The 22,756-nt window shown below is 40.2% G+C and overlaps 1 protein-coding gene and 1 long non-coding RNA gene across 9 annotated transcripts in view; one reads left to right on the top strand and one right to left on the bottom strand.

Annotated features, from left to right (window-relative positions):
- The window catches only part of NLGN1 (neuroligin 1), a 678,275-nt gene that overhangs the window by 592,380 nt on the left and 63,139 nt on the right, over positions 1-22,756 (top strand). The window lies entirely within an intron of this gene.
- On the bottom strand, positions 5,237-22,549 carry LOC142830796 (uncharacterized). The gene is made up of 3 exons (XR_012906304.2): positions 22,464-22,549; positions 5,470-5,597; positions 5,237-5,369 (listed from the first exon to the last, which is right to left on the bottom strand). It is a non-coding gene; the product is annotated as an uncharacterized LOC142830796 (long non-coding RNA).

Genomic DNA, 22,756 nt, shown 5'->3' with positions numbered 1-22,756 from the left:
ACGAGAAGTCCTGTGACACCTTATAAACTAACAGATATATTGGAGCATAAGCTTTTGTGGGCAAAGACCCACTTCATCAGATCTGACGAAGTGGGTCTTTGCCCACAAAAGCTTATGCTCCAATATATCTTTTAGCCTATAAGGTGCCACAGGACTTCTCGTTGTTCTTGCAGATTCAGACTAACATGGCTACCCCTCTGATACTTGCTAAATAATGACTCTTTAGATAAAGTCACCCAAATATTACAGTTTAACTACAGGAGCTATTACTACTGTCATCTGGTTTTATGATGATATAATTTTCCTGCCTTGTGGATTACTGTTATCAATAGCACATCCTTGATTACATATTTGAATAGCTTTTTAAACCAGCACCTGGATTATGTATTACTCTTTAATTGTTGGAAGACAAACTGCCTCAAGCCTCTGCTTGAGTCAGAAAATAATATACAGATGCCACTTAAGATTATTGTGCAGGGTGTCTTCTTCAGGAAGTAAATTTCCATTTCTTGTGAGCTTATATGTGTGTTTATTGCAAAGCTATGCACAGTCGTTAAAGAAATACTTACAGATTCCTACACATTTACAAGGCTCATTTGCATTATATTTGGTGGATTTTGTCCAAGTATAAGAAACAAACTCCATGCTTTTGCCTTAGGGCTGAGTGAAATAGATATGGTGAAATTATCCACAGTCAGCTAAAATGCATTGAACCTGAACATCTCAAGTACAAGGTGAATTAACAAAATCCCTTCCAAAGGTGATGGTAGGAGTACAGGAATTATCTAAAGTGACAAGCCAAGAAGATACTATTTCTAAAGCACATGTAACAAAAGAGGACTTTGCCTGCCCCCTCTAATTTTTATCTTTTGGGGGGTTTTGTTTTCAATGTGAAGAGAAAGTAGAGGCCAGATTTAGGCTCAGTAATTTCGGTTTTCTGTCTAGCTTATGATCAGCTGCAGCTCACACCTGGTCTGGTTTTGTCCAGTCCTGTTGATATTATAGATTATATAATTGGGATACTTCAGGGAGGCCAACAGAATGGCCAGGTCCCTGGGCAAGGTAGGGAGGAGGGCCGTCCCTGTGTTCCCAGAAGGGGAAGGGTATCGATGGCTGGGCAGCCAACCCTCAGTGCCACCTGTATTGTATCATGCCCTCTACCCTAGGTAGCCCTTAGCTCCTCCTGGAACATACAGACCAGGGCTCCAGAAGTGATTTAAAGAACATGGGGCTCCGGCTGACACCACAGTAGCCCTAGGCCCTTTTGAGTCATTGGACCTCAGGGCAGTCCCCTCCACCTCCCCGTCAGCAGACCTGTGATATACTTTGAGGGATATGCTTTTGTCATGACTGAGAATTTCCGATGAACATAAATACACTTTTTTTCCTGAAATAGTTTTAATTGTTTCCAAAGCCACTTTACTCTGAACATATCAAATCTAGAGCTTCAAAGTTAAACATAACACAAGATTCAAAGTGATTTTTCTCCAAGCTCAGCTGAAACCCAATTGAACTAGAGGAATAAAGTGCTGTGTTGTCATCCTTAATATGGCTAAGTGGAAGAGGCATCCAAGCAGTTCTAGTTTGCTGAATGAGCCTTGCCTCATCTCTTTTGTGAGGAGGAAAAAATGCCATCACTTCTTAGTGTCCCAAAGATTGGCTATCCCTGTTTGAGTAACACTGAATAACATGATGTTATCCTATACATCCAATATTGAAGTGACTTTACATTGATATAGGACACTTCATTCCCAAAGATCCTACATTAATATACAACTATTTACACATGCAGGTGTTCCCTGTAAGCTGTGCCCACCCAGGAGAGATTTAAATGCCTCCCAGCTGATCAGCGGAGTGCCCTCAGCTGGCAGCAGCCAATAGCATGTATTTCTATGGGTGGTGAACATCCACACATGCCTCACTCAGTACATATACAAAAATTTGTTCCACACATGGATGGAAGAAATTAGAGGGAACATTGGCAGAAACTGATTGAGTCCTGAGATTCCTTGGAGTATTTCCCCTAATTTCAGTGGGCCAGAGTTCTGGTTCAGAACATGCTGCAAAAATGTACAGTTTTGGCTGCAAATATAGGGTACACCCTACTGTTATGAACATATTCTGAGTTCTTTAATGTTTGTGTAGAGTAGAATTTCGTTTTTAATGCCCTTTATAATTTCATCATTATGGGAGGGAAATGAAGGAATTTTCTGACTGTACTGCTTTATAATGAAAATATCTGAAAGTGGAGCAGCATGACATCCTCAGCATTTAATACTCAAATACTATTGCAAACTGTGGTAAAAATATTGTTTATTCCTAGGTATTACTTTGTTTCTGGGTCATGGGTTCTTTCTAGTGCATTTGACACTGTCCTTTTCTTTGGTTTGAAACTTCAGTTGAGCATTAATTAGTCAATAATTTTACCACTAAATGTGATCTTAATTGATCAATATTTTGGCATTTGTAAGTTTTAGTGCACCTCTTTGAGATTTGGGAATGCGTAGAACTGAGGTTTTAGTATATGTCTCATAAATTCTTATTAAACCAGTCCAGCTCTATGTCTCTTCCAGATACTAAAACAGAAACACTACATTTAATTTATTTCATTTTCAAACTAATTTTGACAGGTATAATAAAGTGAGAACATTTATTTGGCATTACTTGGATCTAGGTTGTTAGCATTATCTTAAAATATTTTTAAAAGAGAGTGCTGATGCGGAAATAACACAGAAATCCTTAATTAAAGTTGTAGAATTTGGGAGAGTGGTAGATGCGGGGGAGGAGTCCTTCATTCATGGTTTAGAAGGACTAAATGATGCTTAAACTGACATATTCTAATTCTGTTAATGTCATCCTCCCTCCCACACACACAGGAGATTGTTGGGGACTTAGCCTTCCAAGAATTCTCTGACAAGGAGATTTACCAAAACATGAATGGCATATTGGTGATGAGATTTGATTAGAAGAAAATAAAATCTGAAATGCCACTGAACTAAAATGAACTTCTATTTCTCTTGGGGGCAGCCAGGGCCTTGTGAAACATGGCTACTTAGCAGGGCAGATTAGGCTTAGAGCAGACGTCAGTGGAAGGTTTCCAGTGCAACACAAATGAAATGATTGTACATATAAGTATTGAGAAAGATCAACAAAAACAGCGGATATTGAAAAACAGTAGAAAAAAGGTAACTCTGTCTTCTTATTGTTTTTTCTTTATAAATGGGATCCTAATGTTTGGAATGACTATCTCTGCCATAGTTTTTGAGAAAAGATCAAAAATCTATCATTTTAGCATCAAAAAGGATATCTTGAATATATTTTTAGTGAAAAAAGCCACCCCTTGCTGTGTCTTTTTCTTTTTTTATTTCAAAGACAAAGGCATTCATACTCTAAGGTGGAGGCTGTTTGTCTCTTTCTTTCAAGAGATGTTTGACAGCGGATCCCAGGAGAGGATCTCAGGCTATTTAATTTTTTATTAGCCTGCAATATTTGGAATTTTGAAGTTAGACGTTAGCCTTTGAGGTAGTGTATTTGATGGTATGAATCTTAAGCTGCAGTGCTGCTAGAGATTATTACAGCGATTTGCCACAGATTGATTGTCAGGAGGACAGTGAGGCATTTGTAAGCAATATACAGTGCAAGTATGCTTGCAAACTTCTCATAAGGCAATATAAAGAAGACTCACTGTTATATTCTACTATATGTAAACCACACAGACGTAAGAGCTATGCACACCTTGGGAATGGAGTTGTTCATAACTGAAATATTCTCAACTCTGAACAAAGCGTGGTAGTTCTCTCAAAAGTTTACAACTGAACATTAACTTAATACAGTGTTGAGATTTTGCTATGGAGAAGAAAAATACAGCCGCTCTCCAAGTTACAAACAAGTTACGGACCAACACTTGGTCCGTAACTCGGACCCCATTGAGTTACACACGACCACGCTGTTCGTAAGCGTGGGACACGTTCGTAACTCGGGGACTGCCTTTACGACCGCTCCATGGGAGCTTTGGTCGTAAGTGCAAACGGTCATAATTCAACCGTTCGCAACTTGGGGAGCAGCTGTACTGCTTTTAACCATCTTAATGGAAATGAAACAAGAACAGAAACAACTTATTTACTGTCTTTATTTTAAAATTTTCCCTTTATTTTTTAGTATAGGTTGAACCTCTCTAGGTCTACACCCTTGGAATCTGACTGGTGCCAAACCAGAGCATTTGCTGAATCACAGGAGGTCAATATTTGTCTTGCAGCATTACCAACACTTCTATTGTGTACAGAACTCTCAGAAAACATTTAGGGGTAAATTAGAGCTAAATAACAGCATAGAACACTGAGAGCAGGACTAGTAGCCATAAACAAACTTTATGTTACTGTGGGAAACTTGGCCACACCCATGGTAAGTGGACATCCAACTAACTAAAATCATGCTGGACCACAGTAATTGCTGGACCAGAGAATGCTGGACTAGAGAGGTTCAACCTGTAGTTTACATTTAACACAGCATGATACCATATTTGCCTTGTTGTTCTCTCTAGCTGGCTGATTACAAACTTCTGTTTCTAAACAAGATCTGTATTTGATTGGTCAGTTCATATCTTTAGTGTTCATAACTCTGAGGTTCTGCTGTAGTGCTTAAAATTAGCATAAATGGCTGTCAAGTTAGTATAACATCACTTTTTAAATATAGGCCTCAAAGTCAGATCAACCTGAGGAAAAATCAAAAACAAACAATAAAACCCAGTTTAAGAAAGAAAACATTTTAAAAACCTTCTGTTTTATCCAATATTAAGGGAAGCTTAAAAACACCTTCAAAATTAGGGCTCCATAAATGTTTCCATTTGAAACTGTGGCATGTCCTGGCTTTTAGTGTTTAATGATGTCACTTTACAGCACTCCTAAAATAACATCCATATTCTGATATTCTTCTTCTGGTTCAATGTTACATTATTCTGCAAGTAGCCCAACTAAGGTAAATGTTGTGAAGTACAGCTAAACATGAGTAAGGATGGCAGAATATAGCTCAAAGTTGATTGTATGCAAAATGTTTATTCTACAATGAATCCTGTTTTAACACACAACTCATGAGACTGACCTTTATTTCATTTGCTTATTGGAACTGCATGTAAGATCATAAAGTTAAGCTAGAACTGTGCTCATTATATTTGAGATACTTTGGGTGATTTCGGGTTTGATGGTTGCATGGACTCACCGGGGTATTTAGAAGCATATTCCATAAAGACGCTTTTCAGTGATGACATAGACAATCACAATATGAGATTCATGTTGTAATAATGTTTGTTCACCAATGGGTTATGTACAATATTGGTTATACTGCTTGTGGTTGTATAGATGTTGGATGCTAATCTGTGGGAATATGAATTGTGCTAATTATACAAGTTCAGACCAGTGACAAAATTCTGAAAATAGTGGCCATAACTGAACCATACAAAAAAAATCCACTTACATTTCATTGTGTTATAATAAGTGTTGGGGTGAAGTGATGAACAGCACAGTATTAGCGTGGGCTCCAGATGTAACAAACGGGTTGTCTTAAATGGATGATAAAGGTCTGTCCTTCCTCAAGAGTGATCTCTAGTGGGAAAAATATGGTCACTTAGGGTATGTCTACACAGCAGCATTATTTCAAAGTTATGGCCAGCTGGAGGACTTCTTACTTTGACTCCTATAACCCTCATTTCAAAAGGAGTAAGGGAAGTTGAAGGAAGAGTGTTCTTCCTTCGACTTCCTTCTGTGTAGACAGCGCCAAAAGCCAAATTAAGCTATTTTGACTTGATGTAGCTGAAGTTGCGTAGCTTAATTTGAGTTTTGCCCTGCTGTGTAGACATGTCCTTAGAGGGAAAATCTAAAGTTAAAGTAGCTCACAATACTGAAGTTTCCATTTGTCACTGCATGAGCCCCCCACACCCACAGGTAGATGTGGTGTCAGTAGTAGAGAATTTTCTGCTACCAGGATCTACTACAATTTAATTATATTCTATCTTTGAACAGCTCTAAATTACATGACAATGAGGTCTCATGCTGTGGAGAGTAAATTTCAAAACTCATGTGCTCTAGCTGCCTTCTCAAATACTTTCTATCACTACCAAGCACTCAATTTAGAGATGAGACTAAGTCACTTATTATTAGGGCTCAAGTCCCAGAAAAAATAGCAGAGACTAAGGGGAACTTTTTTCCTGACAGATGAATTTTCAAGTACTATGCAATTACAAGACAGCTGATAGGACTGTTTCAGCCCATCCTAGGGGAGAGATGGAAACACATACATTTTCATTAAAAAACTAAAACAAAAAAAACCCCTTGTGTTCTGCAAAAGAACCCAATAATTATGTCTTACTAAAAATATTACCCAATTATTTTGTGTGTATCATTCAGCACAGAGACTATTGTAATTGTAAATGGCGTCAAGCAGTATATATTCACTTTGCTTAAATTTTACAGTGTTTTTCTCTCTACCTTACTCACATTCTCTCCTTTTTCCACATTTATGCTCTCCTTTTCTGTTAAGCTATATTTTCTGGAACGTCTCATTAATTTAGCTATTGAGAGTCCATCTACTTTTGCTACTCATACGATACATGACAGTAAAATGACAGTGGCATGTTTGTTTTATTCTATCACCTGCCTTGTGATCCTAACCTTATGAGATACCAAAATGAAAAGTCTGCCCTGCTTATTCTCTTCTTTTATTCTTTACTGCATTCTACAAGGATCCAACCTGTAAGGTTCATATATATTATGTACTTATGAAGCAACAGGGAAGTTGCCATCTTATACTCAGAAACCAGCACACTTGTGCAGAAAGATGCTTCAATGTTAGTAATTAATTCACACTAGCTTTAGGGTTCAGACTGCCATTCTTCTATCATAGGAATGGGAGGAAAGTATTCCTCCAGAGAAATGCAGCCACAGATTTCAAAGATGTTCACTATATGTGATTGCCTCAACTTTTGAGGTCTGCCTTGAAAGACCTTTGACCTGTTTTTAGAAGTGCTTAGCAACTGCAATTTCAGTGGATGTCAATTGGAGCTGCTGCTGGTCTGCACCTTTGAAAATCCAATACTAGGCATCTCAAGTCGGCCCTCAGAATTTAAGGGACTCAAAAGTAGACACATTGGGAAAATTTGACTAAGTAGAATAAGTGATTTGGTGCTTCTCTGGCAGATAGTCCAAGTACATTATAAAATAAGCTTCATTTTCTACACAGCCTTAATAGCTTCAATACTCTTATAACAATCTGAGAACAGTTCTGTTAGCCCTGCTCTTATGAATGGTTTGCAAAGCAGAAGTTGAACCTGTTCTCATTCATGTTTGCTTTAAAAAATATGAGTAGTGAATAATAGATACAAATAAAGGTCCAAATCCAGACTCTGAGACTGTGTAGGCAGAAGTTTGGCTGGAGTGTTCCTGCCTAGCCTTACTCCACACTGAACCAAGTATCACAGTGAAAGTGAAAAGCATGAATATCCTAGCTTGAAAGTCAGCATCTCAATTGCTAATTGACAGGAGGCCAAGCAGCCAAAGCTACTTGAGAGCTCTCAGACAAGATTAAAGCTCTGAAACAACAGCTGAATGGGATGAATAGCTAACACACACTTGCCCCTCCCCCCCCCCCACACACACTTACGGGTTTTAATAGAGTCTACATGCACAAGACAAGAGCCAAGATATGGGAAGGCCTGGTTGAGAGAGGCTGGAATTCAGGCATCATCTCTTCTACTCTAAAGTTCTGGATTTTAAAGTTTCCCGTGAGTCCCTTTGATCTGCTCTGTGTTCCTAAGTGCAGAGACGCTTAGTATCCAAGTGTGAAAGGATCTTTCCAGCCAACTCAGAACTCCCATATACAAAAGCTTAGAATATTTTTGTTGACAAAGAATATTGCCATCTAAATCTTTGTTTTTCTCAAATCCTTTGGCCTATACTAAACTTCCCTTTGTACAAGGCAAATTAGTGGAACTCAGAAAACTTTCAGAGAGTTAGTAGCTGCTACTTCAAATCAAATCCAGAACTTTTTCCAAGTCTGGGGAGTTCAAATCTGGGGCTTTGGCTCAGGCCCACCACCAAAGCTATTTAAAAATGTTCCACATATCTCATGTTTTGAACAAATCAGCTTCCTCATGCCTAATTACTAAAGAATGATTATGTATGGGCAGGTGCTTGGCTTTTTAAGAGTTTATGTGCTCCTACTCATTTTTTCCCCTCTCATGTGAAATTACGGTCCTCATTCTGTGTCATCGGAATATGTTATTTTTTAAAATCACCAATATTTTTCTGTTTGAATATTTTTGTTATTACCCATATTTTTAACATTTTTACATAGTGCATATTACTCTATTTTTCGTCTTCTGAGCTAGCCTGTCTTGTGGTGCCAGTCCCAAGGGTATTGCTGAGAAACCATAATGATGGAGTCACATAAAAACCTTGACAATGTTTTCCTCCCATGTCTACAAAATGGCTTCCCTGTCTATGCCTTTCCCATTGCCACTCTCCCCCTCACCACACAGACACACAGAATCATAGGGTTGGAAGAGACCTCAGGGGGTCATAGAGTCCAACCCCTTGCTAAAAGTAGGACCAGCCCCAAGTAAATCAACCCAGCCAGGGCTTTGTCAAGCTGGGTCTTAAAAACCTTTAGGCTATGTCTAGACTACATAGAATTTTGGAGAGAGAATATCTTCCGATCTCACTTTAGAAAGAGGATCTTTTGAAAGTGAAAGTAGTCTGGACGCATTTTTTTTTTCAGAGAAAATCCCTTTAATCAAAAAAACCACTCTCCCTATAAAAGGATGTTTACATGTCTTTTTCAAAAAGGGTTTTTTCCCTCAAAAAACCACGTCCAGGCTACTTTCACTTTTGAAAGATCCTCTTTCAAAATTGAGATCGGAAGAAGATGTGCAAGTTCCCGTGGAGTTTGCATATCCTCTTTCGAAAAAAAATGTTGTTTGCCCGTGTCCTTAGAAGTGGAAATTCCACCACCTCCCTAGGCAACCTATTCCAGTGCTTCACAACCCTCCTAATGGCACACCAGCTTTGGCTGCCACTTCCCTAGATTTTACCTTTTCCCCCTTCCAACCTTTCTTTCCAGTTGCTTTCTGTCTGGCCAGCCTCCTTGTAAGGCAACATTCCCCAAGAAACAGTCCCAGAACACATCTTGTTTTTCTCTGTAGTCCACTCTCTGCATGATTGAGCTTTTACATGTGATGGTCCTTGGAATGGACAATTTCTTTCTGCAGCAAAATTCTTCCTGGAGTCAAATTATCCCTGGAAATGTTGGACTTACCCACTTTATGCCCGTTGGCAAAAATTATTTATTTATATGCACCTTGTCAAAATTTATTTATTTTTAATAGGTTTGTCTGCAGGTCTCACATGTCTACAAGAATGTTTGCTTATGTGTGTTAGTTATCCTGTGTGCAGAGCAAAGTATCTTTCTTATGATATACAGTAATAATACATCATCAGAGACCCTTTGTTCAGTTGATGTATTACAGCAGCAGAACAATGGCTGACAAGAAACAATGTGCATCAGACATGCTTGCTTCATAAATTATATTAAAATTAAAGTTATTCAATAGTAGGTCAACAATTAAAATGTCTCAAGATTTCATATTCTGAGTATTCTGTATATCTTTAAAAACATTACTAATGCAACTGATTGTTATTTATTATATGGTCTTTTCTCATAGAAAAGATAAAAAGAAGAAATCCGGTTCTAGCTCATTTCACTTCATGATACTGCATTTCACCATTCTTGGCAGGTTGATTTTATTTAGTTGTTGCTGTTATATTTTATTCTGTTTTATTCAATCCCAGCTTTATAAACATAATTAGGTTGGACATTAGGAAAAACTTCCTGTCAGAGTGGTTAAACACTGGAATAAATTGCCTATGGAGGTTGTGAAATATCCATCACTGAAGATATTTAAGAGCAGGTTGGATAGACATCTATCAGGGATGATGTAGACGGTGCTTGGTCCTGCCGTAAGGGCAAGGGACTGGACTTGATGATCTCTCAAGATACTTCCAATTCTAGTATTCTATGATTCTACAATGAACCAAAACACAGCTGTAATAGCATTATTTTGAATTGTAGTGCTTTGGATCATCAGTGTTGAAAACTGCAGTCTTTTTAAGCCATTCTTTCAAAACATTATGCCATTTTCTCTCTCTCCTTGCTTTTCTCTTTTGCCATGTTTTTAGTCCAAAGCTGACACCCTGAAAATTCAATATTCAATAGAAAATTCACTGGGCACTGAAGGATTAGCAGATGAGGAGAAATAAATATTTGTGAGACAGATACATCTTAGGAGTGTGGACAGATCCTGCAATTGAAATTTTTTAAAACTCTAATTAATGGAGATAAATACAAAATGCTATTGGAGTTCAAACTAAAGAATAACTTGCAGATATAAGATATATACATGGTCATTAGTATGCTCGTTTATAAACTTACTGCCCAAGATGAGTAGGTAAAAATGGCAAATTGCTATGACCCTTTCAGAAGCCAACCCTATATTTTAGCAGTTTTCAAATTTCATTTCCCAGCTCCTCATGATAAGCCAGTGGAGCATCAGGACATTGTGTTTATCTGGAGCATCTGGAGATATGGAGCCCTGCAGCCTCCAATGTTTGCAGTTCACCCTTTCTAGCCAACAGGAGTGGTGGGAAGTAACAATCAGCATATCCTTTGATCTGCACCACTTCCTGCAGCTCCTATTGGCTGGGAATGATGAATCGCAGCCACTGAGAGATGAAGAAATCCATGCCTGAAGACATTCCAGGCAAACTAAACTCCCTGCACACCAGCAGCTTACACAGATGGACTGGGAGCCAAAGTTTGATGACCTGTTGCAAATCATCGATGATGGAATGTCAGTTCTGGACTGTTTCTTTAAAAAACGTGCTAAAATTTTATTTAAATTTTATCTTCGTGCAATTATGAAATGCCCATGCATTTCATAAAATGCTACCCTTACAAGTCAATCAGAAAAATACAATGAATGATAGTACTATGGCACTGGTGTCAATCTGCTACTGTGTCATTTGATCTTTTCATGCATGTTAACTACTGGACCTAATAAGTCTCTAACCAATCTAAAAATATAATGCGCAGAATCGATAAAATCTGTAATAAAATTTAAATACCCTGTTAGCACTACAGACACGCCAAAGTACAGGGTTGCTTTGAAATAAAGAATGATTATAAATTGACAGTAATGAAACAGGTGACATTCCTCTATAAAGTTCTATAAAATCTATAACTAAATTATTTTCTACATATTTCATACTAATATTTAAAATGAACAATGGAGAAATCAAAAGAAAAGTCTGCTTATGAGGAAGCCTTCAAACTTAAAGTTTTTTAATATGTAAAATCTAACAATAATTGTGCTACTGCTTGTGAATTCTCTATCAATGAGAAGCAGATAAGAGAATGGCGAAAAAATAAAACAATACTAAAAATATGCCAAGAAGCAAGAAAAAATGACCAATGAGGTGCTAGGCTGGAGAACAATCTCAATTATTATGGTGTTGCATGTTGACAAAATGGGCATCTCGCCACTAGAACTGTAATTTATCTGTGTGCTCTGCACATGTCGAAAGACAACAAATACAAGTTAGTAAAGTCATTAATGTTTGTCACATCAGCAGGTTGGTGTACCCACTTCATGAACCACCATGGTCTCTGTCTTTGTCACAAAATAGCACAAAAGCTTCTGAGAGACCTGAAAGAAAAATCTTTTCAAAGAGTTACTAGGAAATAGGGATGAAACACCAATGGCACTTGATGTCCCGAGCAACAGAACAGTAATTAGCGTAGGTGAAAAAACAGTTTTAATAAAAATCACTGTCCATGAAAAAAATCAATTTTACAGTGGTTTTATCTTGCTTGGCCAATGGATCAAAGCGTCCTCCTGTTGTTATTTTTAAAAGAAAAACCTTGCTAAAAACATTACATTTCCTGCATGTATCTTCATGTGCATACATGATAAGGGATGGCTGGATAAAAGTAGGACTCTTAAATGGCTGGAAAAAGTGTGGACTCAGAGGCCAAGAGCACGTCTCAAAAAATCTTCTATACTTGTTTGCAACATGTTCAGAGCACACAAGACAGATGAGGTGAAACATGGCAGAAAATGAAAACTCCTTTGCTGTCATACCTGGAGGCTTAACTTGATGGCTGCCTGAACAAACCCTTTACCGACAGGCTACACAAAATGTGGTGTAACTGGATGCACTCAGGCATGGTGAAGTTCACAAGAGGTGGGAATCTAATGAAGCCCAAAATCAATCTGGTTACCCAGTGGGTGAAAGATGCATGAGAGTCCATTCCCTGGGAAATGATAAAAAAAATCATTGGAAATGCTGCATCAGTAATGCACTTGATGGGTCAGAAGACGACACCATATTTGTTGATGACAAAATGAAGATAGGTGATAATGAATCTGAGTCTGAGGATGAACTGCAGATGTCTACAATGATGATGCAAAAGCAGCTATAACTGACGCTTAGTTTAGTGAACTGTTTGGTGAATTGCAGACTGATTTGGACATTGAAGGATTTTAAGACTCTTTAAATAAGTACATTAAAATGATATGAGACTTTAAAACATGGACTATAATTTTGAAGATATGTGAATACATATTGTTCAGCTATTGTAACAGCCTTTTTGTTAGATTACATTAAAATAAGTCTACTAAAACATTTGTGTGTTTCTTGTGACTACAACTTTTAAAATATATCATGGTTAGCAAACTTCAGTTCCTAGCCCATCAAAGTAAGCCACTGGCGTGCCAGGATGTTTTATGTACTTGGAGCATCTACAGACACACAGCCCCTTTGTTCCCAGTGGCTGCAATTTGTCCTTCCTGGCCAATGGGAGCTGCAGGAAGCAGCTTGGACCGAGATACATGCTGGCTGACACTTCCTGCTGTTCCCATTGGCCGTGAACAGCAAATCACAGCCACTGAGAGATTAGGAGCTCTGTGCCTGTGGACATTCCAGGTACACAAAACATCCTGGCACACCAGCAGCTTACTATGATAGGCTGGGAACTGAGATTTTACAACCTCTGATCTACAGTGACAATATAGACATGTTGACATGGTGACCCCGCTCCTTGATGCATCACTTTTTTTAACCTAACAAATTCGGCTTATGAGTATATCTGGTAGATAAAAACTGTAATTGGTAAAATGATCATACATGCAAAGCTTATTGAGTCCAGCATGATAAAAGGCTGTGGAACCAATTGTCTTAAAATGATGTCCATCACTGAATTTCTCTATGTACTTTGTGCCTGAGTAGATGTGCATAGACTCTTTTCCTTTTGAAATGTCCCAGAATTGGCACTAGCATCAGTGGAAACAATAGCTATAAAGCTAATAGAGTGACCACCACCAGCTCATTAATCACAGTGGCTTTCAACAGAGCAGGATTTAGCATACCAGCAGCTAGTCAACTCTACAGTTGAATAAGAAGTTTCCCATATTTTCTCATGGGAGTTGGTTAACTGTGTGCAAGTGTAAACATGTAATCCAAAACTAATCAGGACATCTTGCAAGATTCTTGCCTAATGAGTTTACAAAGAGTCATCATGCTAACCACTGTATCCAATTTATCATTTATTACATGCTCCTCACTTGTCAATGAGTTCTGCTTGTTAGTGCATGTTTTGGAATATATTTGTTCCAGTTTTGATTTATTCCTTTATAAAGATCTTTATTCTTCATGGAATTCAGGCACTGATCAATAAGAGAGTCACTTTTAGTCAAGCCTTTAGCATGACGGACCACCTCTGCAAAACTCTTGCTTATGTGAGTCAATTGGACAATTCACAACTGTGTAAGTAGTTGTGTGGGAATGAAATGTTTCAGCCAATGGTTAATGACCCTCTATATTAGAGCTGAGTGGATAATTCATTTTTTTTCACTTATAGACTCATAGACTTTAAGGTCAGAAGGGACCATTATGATCATCTAGTCTGACCCCCTGCACAGTGCAGACCACAGAATCTCACCCACCCCTCCTAGAATAATCCTCTCACCTATATCTCAGATATTGAAGCCTTCAAATACTTTGAAGACCCCAAGATGCAGAGATCTTCCAGCTGTGATCTGTACCCCATGCTACAGAGGAAGGCGAAAAACCTCCAGGGTCTCTGCCAATCTACCCTGGAGGAAAATTCCTTCCCAACCCCAAATATGGTGATCAGCTATACCCTGAGCATGTGGGCAAGACTCACCAGCCAGACATCCAGAAAGTTAGTGGCCAAACTGTTTATTTTAAATAGAATATTTTTTAATCAAAAGAATTTTGGAGGGCCAGATGTTTCTCTTTCAAATTAAAAACATAGATTTTGTTATATGAAAAGTGTCAAACATCAGTTTGAAAAAAACATTTTTGAACATGAAACTGTTTGAAATAACATTTTAAAATTAATTGACATTTTGTTTAGAAACAGTTTCAGAGTTTAAAAAAAAAACCCTCCATGTTTTTATTTCGCCAAAATTTTTCCCAGATCCAACATAAAATTGTGAAAAGTTTTGGTCATCCCTAAATGGCATTTTTTGTTGAATTTACTGTTCATTAGAAAAATTTCACTCAATTTTGTACTACTGAATTTCACTCCGTTTTCCACTGAATTTCTCTATGTACTTTGTGCCTGAGTAGATGCGCATAGGGGTGTGTTGTCTACCTTTGACTCTTTTCCTTTTGAAATGTCCCAGAACTGGCACTAGCATCAGTGGAAACAATAGTTATAAAGCTAATATGGTGACCACCGCCAGCTCAAGTAAGACCATTTCGTAACCACCTTGGAGGGTAACCTTGATGTAATTGGTTTCCCCAACACTATTATATTTGCCATTTAGATAAGGTTGTCTGAAATAATTAGTATTGGGTAAAACATTGACATTCAAAGGATATGTGTAAAGTAAGGTAACCGTTTTCCTTTTAACTTCCAGAAAGCTTATTTCAGAAGGTTCATAATAAAGTAGTAAAAGTGCCAAACTCTATATTTATTACAGCCCCTATTTATTTCCGGATAATGGAGCTCATTACACTAATAGTGTAGTACTATGTAAATTTATTTTATACAAATATCTAGTGTCCGTAAGTAGTTTATTCTCTACATCCCTAATGTAATATATCAAACAATAACTCATTTGTCAAGGAGAGACAGTTCATTAGTATTCAGTAACCATTTGGACAGAATAAAATAGCAACAGTATAAAAATTGATGTTGCGAAACTTAACAAATGAGGGAATAAGGAAAATGTGAGTCAGGAAATTGCAGGCCTGCCCTCAAGGGCCTTTTTTAGGTCACTTGTCTGCATTTCGATATTACATTTGCTTTAGAAAGAGAGTCTCCACATTGTTAGTTTGGGAGAGAAGCCAATTTGCAACTAGGTGATTTTAATAATCCACAGGGTTTAATACATGAGAGCGTAATATTTGGAATAGAGTCAGAGTGAAAACAAGGTGTGGCACTGTCCATAATGGTATTTAACTCCACTTTACAGTTAAGTTACTGCAGGAGGTAAACCTCTTAGTTGTTTAAATACCAAGAAACTTGCTTAATTTTAAAAAAAAGTGTAGCTGTATTTCTTTTTCAAAAAGGAAAAAGCTGCATGACCATGTGACTTAAATTACTACAGACTTCTCTACAAGACAAGTTACTGCCTAGCAAGCTATGGTGTAAATATACAGTGTGCCACACAGAAATGTGACACATGGGCTCTTGTAGTGCAGTGAGAGTCCTGGAGTGAGGCCACACCGCCTAGCTTGCATGTAGTAACTTGCCATGTGGACAAGACCCAGGAGCATGCTCAGGAATTTAAATTTGACTGCTTTTGGAGGGGCACAATAAACATACTCAAATGAAAGGTTTGTGTGACACACACACACCTAGATTTCTTGGGACACCTTTAGAAGGGAAGCCCCGCAGAGAGGAGCCAGTAGAATTCTCCGTGTCTCCCGCAGTCCCAGGGAGGGGAGAAATAGTAAGGTGGCTGGCTGCCAGCAGAACTCTCTCCCACCCCTACAACTGCTACTTCTCCCAGCGCCGCTGCCTGCTTTGCACATCCTCCACTGAAGTGAGTTGGGGGCAGATGCATGGGATTCCAACACTAGGGAAGGAGAATCTGATGTTGTAGGGATACTAGGAGGAGGAGCTCCACCAACAGACAACTGCCCCACTGCTTCTTCCCTTTCCAGACCCCGAGATTTTGGGATGGGGATTGTGCCCCTTGTGCACACCCCTGCCAAGACCTTAGTGTCACAGATAGAACCAGTTGTTGCATAGATTTTCCTTACTTTAGTATCATACTTGGTGTGTTTGTGTACGTGCGGCAAAGTTTAATAAGTATTATAGCCAAAATTGTTGAATGGGGGTGTCTGAAGTCAGACAGCTAAATCTGAACACCAACGGCTTGGCTGCGTCTAGACTGGCAAGTTTTTCCGCAAAAGCATTTGCTTTTGCAGAAAAACTTGCCAGCTGTCTACACTGGCCACTTGAATTTCTGCAAGAACACTGACGATCTCATGTAAGATTGTCAGTGTTCTTGCGGAAATGCTATGCTGCTCCCATTCGGGCAAAAGCCCTTTTCTAAAAATGCTTTTGAGCAAAAGGGCCAGTGTAGACAGCTGAAAACTGTTTTGCGCAAAAAAGCCCCGATGGCGAAAATGGCGATCGGGGCTTTCTTGCGCAAAACAGCATCTAGATTGGCATGGATGCTTTTCTGCAAAAAGTGCTTTTGTGGAAAAGCCTCCATGCCAATCTAGATGCTCTTTCCTGCAAATGCTTTTAAGGGAAAACTTTTCCGTTACAAGCATTTGCGGAAAATCATGCCAGTCTAGATGTAGCCCTTGTGTTCTATTTTATGCTGTTCTGGGTTCCTGGGCTGGACTCATTCCCAAAGTATCAGAGGACACTCAAATCTGTGAACACCTCTGAAAATCAGGCTGTTTTTATTTTGGGACTTAATTACAAATGTAGGCACCTAAATTTGAAACATTTTAGCTTTTGACTATCTGCCACATACCATAAGTGGGACCTGCCTGATCCCTTTTGGGCAGTTGTACTCAGTGTTACATATAGCATTTTGTCCCTGCTCACACAAGCTGGTTATTTACCTGTTTGCACCGTGTCGAGGGGTACGCCCCTGTCATGGGGTACACCCCTCCTCCTAAGGTCTCTTTGTCCCCCTTCAAGGTCTCTTTGTCCCCCTTGATCAGGGCATCCACACTACTCCCCCAGTCTCAATACAGTACCCGCAGTTCCAATACAAAGTCCAGGCCCCTCTATCAGGGCAGCTCCGGTACTCACAGCTCCAATACAAAGATCAGGCCCCTCTATTGGGGTAAATACGGCTCTATCAGCGTGGTTCAGAAGTCAGTGCCCCTCCATCAGGGTCTGTTAGGGTGCGTACTCTCCACTGTGCCTCAGTGACCCACTGATCTAGCCCATCTCAGGGAAAGCTGCAGTCTATACGGGCCGCTCATCACCGGCACTGGGTGTACATCTGCTTCCCTGCTTACCTGGGCTGTGTTGCTATAACTCTCCAAGCCCCGGGCCTTACCCCAGTCCCTACAGCCAGGGAACACCTTGGCTGGCACTCCCCTAGCCCTGCCTGGTCACCCCAATACTGTTCTCCCTGCTTCCTCCACTGCCAGCTCTTCACTGTTCTCTCCTCCCAGAAGCAAACTGTTCTTCTTTATACAGCCTCCAGCTAGGCTCTCATTAGCCCTAATGGCCTCAGCTGGGTCTTTGCTTTAAGCCCTCCCTCTCTCCCCCCCCCCCCCCCCCCCCCCCCCGCTCCAGGCCTGAGTTTTGCTCTTAAAGGGCCAGTGTAGGGCAGGTGCCCTGTCACAGGGTAAATACGGCTCTTGAGGCCTAGCCGCCCAGCAAAGCCTCTCCTGGACCAGGGGTTGATTGTCCAGGGAAGGGAAAATAGGTGGTAGGGGGACCCGGGCCCTCCCTCTTCTCCGGGTCCCAGCCCAGGGCCTTTTAAGCAGGGACCATGGCTCCTGCCTGCTCGGTGGGGAATCCGGCCGATACACGCCGAGCCGCGCTTTTAGTCCTTTGCTCTGGGCTGCTTCCTACCACGCTCTGGCTCCCCGGTGGTCCATCTGCCTCAGAGTCAGTACCTGCCGGGGCTTCTGTCAGGGTTGCAGGTGTGGCCCTGCCTCCCTGGAGTTGGCAGCTGCTGGCTCTGTCTCCGGGTTGGGCACAGGCAGCGACTCCGGTCTCAGCTGCTGCAGAAACACCGGCACAACCTGGGCTACTCCTTCCCCCTGCGGACTCCCTGGCTGCAGGGCTTTCTCTGCTTTTATACCCAGGCTCTGCTGGGAGCATGCCAGCTGGGCCTGGGCTACCCTCTGCCCTTCAGTGCGGGGCCTGTCTGCCCCATCACACACCGTCTATAACACAGCAAGCTTGAATCTTGGATGACACGCTCTGCTTTTACAGGGAACTTTCCAAGTCTCTCTCCCCCATCACTGTAATAGATGTTGTTTGTACATTGATCTCTTTTGTGTGAAGAGTTTGAAGGACGATGCGTATGGCCTTTAAATATCCTGCTACGTAAAAATGCACTTTCTTTTCTGACTCATATGCCACCTGAAAAATGTCAGCTGAAGACTTTATGAATCTGTGCATTTCTCTAAATATTGCTCATCTCAGGTCAAAGAGGAACAGTGCTGGGGGGAGGGACTGCACTTCCATTGCCCATGTTGCAACCAGTCCATGAAAGGGGATGGGATTCCATTCTCTAGGGCACCTCTTTTGGCAAGGAATTCATGCACAGTATCATTTTAATTTACTTTTTGAATAAATGGACAATATAGGTACCCAGTATAGAGAAGAAGTTAAGTTTTCCAAGATCCTTGATCTAGATGTCTTTCTGTTGCCAGGTTTATTCATGAAGATGTGCCTGTTCACTTGATTCAATATTCCATTCTCCTCTTATTTTCTTCCTAAAAGAAGCGTAACTGCCATTCATCAATTCTAAGATTAGCTATCTACAGCTTTTCTAAAAATGCCAAGAGCTGCCGCAGTGACGGTTGAATCAGAATTAAAATAAAACCTTCTTGTAATGCTTTCTCTTTTATATTCTGTTCCCTCATTTCCATCTTTCACAGCTAAATCAGGTTATTTAGATTACAGCAAGGTCTGAACCAACTCAGATGAACAAAATTATCCACATATCCTATTTACATTTCTTTAATGAGACACGAGATTAGCTTTGGGTTTTTGTGAGTTTTTTTTAAACTAATTGGGATAAGCATAGCCATTTTGTGAAATAAAGATAATCTGCAAACTGGAGTGGATTTTGTAAATAGATGACAGTACTTTCACTATATGATGTAGATGGGAATTAATTCAATGGCATTTTACAGTCCTCGTCCTTATAAAATCAAGAGTTACCCCACAAGGGCATTTGAAATACCTAAGTTATTGTGTCCAAATGTTGTGAATTGCCTTCAATTGCTGCTGCTAATTGTTGGCAAATGTTGATTTTTTTTATGGTCAGCCTGTGTCTACGGTCCTGGTACTATTAACCTGAGCCAAATTCTGGAGCAAAATCAAAATCTGACTTTTGAGTTAATTGCTCTCATAAGGGACATTATAATGACAAAGATCGTCAGAGTACAGTGTGCGCCAGCCATGCTTTCAGCACATCTACCACTGGGGGGATGGACTGAGGAAGGCTAATGCACTTCTGCCTACCGTGGCATTTCACCCAACTGCAGAGTCATATATATGGATGCTTTCAAGTCACACTGTACCACTCTAGCAGTTCAGTGGGATCTCAGCCTGGGTCAGAATCTGATCTTTAATCTCCCTCACTCATGCTAAATTTAAGTGTGCTTAAAATGAAACCCAGATCTGAACTGCCTCTTTTGTGTTGGTTTTGCAAAAACAAACCCAAACTCAAAACGTGGCAAAATCAACCTCATTTTTTAGTACGGCCACTTGTATGCACAGAATGTATCATTTAAAAAGGGCCTGTGTTCCTTTTAATAAGAATCAATGTGTATCGATCTATGTCTGAAAGGCTAGACTCTACTGCTGAGGTTTTCAAACTTTTCCCTGCTGTGACTTCAATTGTTTTGATGATACATTTAAAATGTTGTGATTTTTAGTTAATTTATTTGTTTCAATGGATACAAGTTATAATTGACAGATTGGGACATTATTTAATATTGCTCAGACCTTAAAACAGTATGCCAGATGCTTCAGAACTACTATGATGTAGTAAATAAACCTTCTGAAAACATCATCTATGTCTTGTCATAGCTGGCTGTTTCTTCAGATGAGCAGCAAAGGGATATTGTACGGGTCTGCATCTACATTGGCATGATTTTGCGCAAAAGCACTTGCTTTTGCGCAAAAACATGCTGCCTGTCTACACTGGCGGGGAGTTCTTGCGCAAGAACACTGACGTTCTAATGTGTGAAATCAGTGCTTCTTGCGCAAGAACTATGATGCTCCTGCTCAGGAAGAAGCCCTCTTGTGCAACTGTTCTTGCGCAAGAGGCCAGTGTAGACAGGCAACATGAATTTCTTGTGCAAGAAAGCCCGGTGGCTAAAATGGCCATTGGAGCTTTCTTGCGCAAGAGAGCATCTACACTGGCACAGATGCTTTTGCGCAAAAGCACATCTCTTGCGCAAAAGCACATGCCAGTGTAGACGCTCTCTTGCGCAAATACTTTTAACAGAAAAACTTTTCCGTTAAAAGTATTTGCGCGAAATCATGCCAGTCTAGACGCAGCTGAGGGGTATATGTATGTGTGTAGCTAATTTACAGGCAGAGAAGGCAACAGTGAGACAGAAGCACTTTTTATTTTTTTGGTTAGCACAGTGATGAAAAATGAAAATCCAGCCTCATGTAAGTTTGAAAAGTAAGGAGTCATTTGTGAGGAGTGCAGTAATGAATGATTACGTAGCTGTCAAGTGTTTTATTACTGTAGGCTTTCAGATGCAGCCTTGACAATAGACTGTGGTTTTATATGTAGTAAAATAATGTGTAAATGAATAGCTGCACAAGTTGAGCTCTGTTCATAGTCTCACCTCTTACCATCACTTTGAGAGCCATCTCTTACCTTCAAAGAATCCCAGACTAAAATTCCGTGCTGCTTATGCAATGAATGCACTTCACGTTAAGTATCTTAAAGTGCTTTACAGACAATATACAACCAAGCCCCTATCTACACCCTCAACCACTCCCTCTTGATATATACTCATAGCTAGAGATGTCAAAAAAAAACCACTATTTTATTCCAGAAAAAAATTGACTTTTTTTCTGGAAGTATTAAAAAAACAAAATGAAATTTTCATTTTATTTTGATTCAAAGTGTTCTTTTGTTTTAGAATGTTTTAAATGTTGGTTCTCCCCTGCCGCCTTCTCTCCTTTTTATCTCTTTGGTTGCAAAGTGAATAGTCACACCACCCTGTGGGTGCTTGAATCCTGGAGCACCCACAAAAAGTAATGGGTGTTCAGCAGCCAACAAGTACCAACAAATTAGCTGTTCAGCAATGAGTGGGAGAGGGTAGAGTAGGGGCTGGAAGAGGTAGACTGAGGCTATGTCTAGACTGCAGGCTTCTTTCGAAAGAGGCTCTTTCAAAAGCATCTTTCAAAAGAGCCTCTTTCGAAAGATCGCGTCTAGACTGCAGGCGGATCTTTCGATAGAGGAAATCCGCTTTTTCGAAAGAGAGCACCCAGCGAGTCTGGATGCTCTCTTTCGAAGACGGCCTCTTTACATTGTAGAACGCCTTCTTTTGAAAGAGGAACTTTCGAAAGAAGGCGTTCTTCCTCGTGAAACGAGGTTTACCGCCATCGAAAGAAAAGCCGCGTTCTTTCGAAATAATTTCGAAAGAACGCAGCTTGAGTCTGGACGCAGGGGAAGTTTTTTCGGGAAAAGGCTACTTTTCCTGAAAAAACCCCTGAGTCTGGACACGGCCTGAGGGTGAAGCTTTCAGGGGAGGGCAGAGTAGAGGCAGGGCTTTGGAGCAGAGAGGGATGGAGTACCCACCCAGAAAAATGAAAATCAGCATGTGTGGCAAAGTGTGGAAGAATAATGTGTAGGCTTTTCTCTATCCGCTTCTCCCTCCCCTTATTAATGTCTCATTTTTTCCATTTGCCACTCTGTAACTTTTAATAAAGTGGTAGATATTTTGAAAAGTTAGAGTGGGAAAGGGAAAAAGTGTGAAAAAAACCTCGGAGAGTATTTATTCTTTCACAATCTCTGGTCCTAGAAAGGGGAAAGATCAAAACCTGTAGCCGGCAAGAGTAAGTCTCAGGTCTGACACTGGGTTCCCAAAGTACAAAGGACGACACACAGGTATCTGTCAAGCACAAGTAGTTTATATCTTGACAGCTAACAGCTGTGCCCCATAAATGGACGAACAATATAACAAAGAAGCGGCATATCTTACATCCCTTCCTGCAAGCCTGGGACCCCGGGTAGGCTGCGGACGAAGTGGGAAGTTGTCTCAGTTTCCAAGGCACTGGTACCCAAAGCCCATCGGTGAAGTCCGATTTGCTAGGCTCTGAGGCAGTCTTAAATACAGTTTTCCTGCCCTGTTTGGCAGTTTGGAAATTTCCAGGGCTTACTCATTACTGCTGATGTAGAGCTTAGCTGTTAGTTATTGATATGGTTCTGATCTGGTTGTTCTTGTCCTTTGGCCCTGTTGATGTGATCAGTACTTTAGGGTAAACAGAGTTGTTT

This window comes from Pelodiscus sinensis, chromosome 10 (genome assembly GCF_052426305.1).
Source record: "Pelodiscus sinensis isolate ZL-2025 chromosome 10, ASM5242630v1, whole genome shotgun sequence".
Classification (NCBI taxonomy): Eukaryota; Metazoa; Chordata; order Testudines; family Trionychidae; genus Pelodiscus; species Pelodiscus sinensis.
Note: the sequence above shows the minus strand (reverse complement) of the source record. Positions and strands in the feature narration are given on the sequence as shown.